This window comes from Syzygium oleosum, unplaced genomic scaffold, assembly GCF_021117445.2.
Source record: "Syzygium oleosum isolate NSW1041296 unplaced genomic scaffold, Sole_v2.1 Sole_v2.36, whole genome shotgun sequence".
NCBI lineage: Eukaryota > Viridiplantae > Streptophyta > Magnoliopsida > Myrtales > Myrtaceae > Syzygium > Syzygium oleosum.
In genome coordinates this window covers 1,287,027-1,289,733 of record NW_026607520.1, presented here as the reverse complement: position 1 = coordinate 1,289,733, position 2,707 = coordinate 1,287,027, and positions in this window count along the sequence as shown.

The window sequence follows — 2,707 nt, the reverse complement described above, 5'->3', positions numbered from 1 at the left end:
TATATTTAAACATACATCTTCTTCTTTTCGTCGACGTTGGTTTTGTTGGTTTTCGAAGAGTTTCAAATTTCGCGTTACTGTTGAATTTTTAAAATCAAATGTTTGTACTGTGATTTTCTATTTAACACAACAAAACATAGTGAATTTTAAAAAAAAATACACGATCACCTAGTGGACTAAGACTTTGGCATGAAAATGGTAAAAAATAAATGCATGACAACTTAAATAGCAACCATGTTAAGTTTAACTGTACCGAAAGGGCGTTAGTGGAAACATTAATGTAAGCTAGTTCCCGAACCCATGATCTCTAATTTTCGTAGAAACCGAAACGAAACGCCCACGTTTCGATTGGGTGTTCTAGCCGACCCTCGACCTAGGCTAGTGGCGACTCCTATTGGCTAAAAAAGATAAAATCAATCTGCTCTCACGTGAGGTATGGATTTAGGGAAAATCTATGTTTATGATCAATGGACCTTATTGATGATCAAAAGATCGATGCTTCGGTAAGCCGTCTTTTATGATGTGCCATTCAGACCGTTTCATAAACACTTACCTCTGAACCTGCTTCATCGAGTTCGGCTCTCGAGAGTTAGGTCGCAACAAAGAAGAAGTATGTTTAAATATAAAAATTGAAAAGGAAAAAAAATTGGAGGGATGGAAATTAGACTAGCATTCAATGCTTCTAAGTAATTAAATAAGCGTTAAGCCCCCCTAAATCAAGTTCTGACTATCTGTCAAGAAAGAAAAGGCAGAAATTAGAGCATCAAAGTTGATTTTCTTTTTGGGCCTTTTTATGACGATAGTTGTCACGCCCCTAACCTCAACGAGCGCATGACACCCCTAAGCTGGTCGAATTGAATGCGACGTCCCAGGCTTGTCGCCGGCCCAACCCCAAAACATCAGAGATCAAACACAAGCGGAAACAAGCATAACACCCGGACAAGAATTAAAAGAGGGGTAACAAGGAGAACAACCACATAATCAAACAAACAACTATCATTAATACAAGACATACATATAATATCCATTCTTACAAAACAGACCAGGCTTCCACGGTTACCAACCACTATCGTCAAAAAGGGGCAAGTGGTTTGGGTAGGTTAACTTCTATACCAAAAAGGGGGCATTCTAAAAAATGGTTCTAATAACTAGCCCTGGCTAACCCCTACTAGGAGGTGTCCACTTGGGGTCAGTCCCCCTAGAATCAGTGTCAAGCTCCCCCAAATCAGCCCACTCATCAACTAACTCGGAATCAACCTCGATGTCAATCGGGTTACCCTCGGATCCCGACTCTGATGGGACCTCAATCGGTGGGTATTTCTCAGGTTCTTCTTCTTCAGGCTCCTCTTCAAACTCTTCTTCGGGCTCCTCGTACTCTTCTTTGGGGTCTTCAAACTCTTCAGTCAGCTCATGCTTAACCTCCGGCTCCATAGGGACTGCCCCCTGGTGTGACTCCTTGGGCTTCAGGTCGAGCTCGACCTCCATAGGCTCAAGATCCATGGGTGCAGGTGCAGGTGTAGGGCGTGACTTCACTGGACCGGTCCCAGTACTGGTCAGCTCACCATCAGGGGGAGGAACGGCCGACGGATCCCATTCACCGACTCCATCATACGAGACATCAAAACTCCGAACGAGTCCAAACTCATCAAATCCATCTCGGAAACACCATGTTGTGAACTTATTGGGTTGCAACTGGGGTTCACCTACATTTACCCAAACTACCGTAGTGCGCTTAATCCAAGCCTGGTTCTCACCTACCGGGTGCTCGACTACCGAGTGCTCAGAGTGCATCGGTATCCCAAAACATTGTAGAGGAGTGTTCATGGTCCAAGTCGGGGGTCTGAAATGGTTTGGTTAAACAATCATGAGAACACTTCTCAATAAGCGAACACCCTAAACCCCACCTAGGCTAACACGTACCTCCAGACTAATTCAAGCACTAAAATCATTCTTCAACAAGCTATAACAATCACAGGCATACTTACCTTGCCTCGGCTCACACACATACCCTACAAGTTAGTCCTATCATAAGAATATGCCAATCATCATAAGGATACAATCAACCTCCAAGATATCATCAATACATGCTCATTCTCTATAATAATCCGGACATTTTCAATCTCAAGCTCAACACCTCGCATTTATCAATGCACTCAAGCACACATGTCCAGATTATTCACGACCCGCGTAAACAAGCCTCAGATCCAACTTTCATTCCACGGCTCGCGTCAAAATGTCTCAAACTCAACAACACTTCCTCAGCCCGCGTAACATGCCTCAAGCTTTATGTCTCTTGCCCGCGTAAAACGCCTCAAGCTCAACATCTCCTCCTACGGCATAACCCGCGTAAAACGCATCAGGTTGGCGGTCTTCCGGTATAACCGGGTATCGTCCCGCGTAACACGCCTCAGGACGGGTTCAATTCCCCGCGTAAAACGCCTCAGGGATTAAGTGATCACAGGAGCACGCTAGCACACCATATTTTATGTTGACCCCGCGTAAAACGCCTCAGGGCTTTTTAGTGATCACGCGCACACCACATCTCATGAATTTTCACACATCCACATGCTCAAGCATCATACAAACATGCTCAATCTCCAACCAATTCAAATCAGCCCACGCACACGCTAACGGAATCCAAATTTCAACCATTCATATCACATTTCACCAAGCATTTTAAGCTACAACTAAGCCAACGATCACAGCC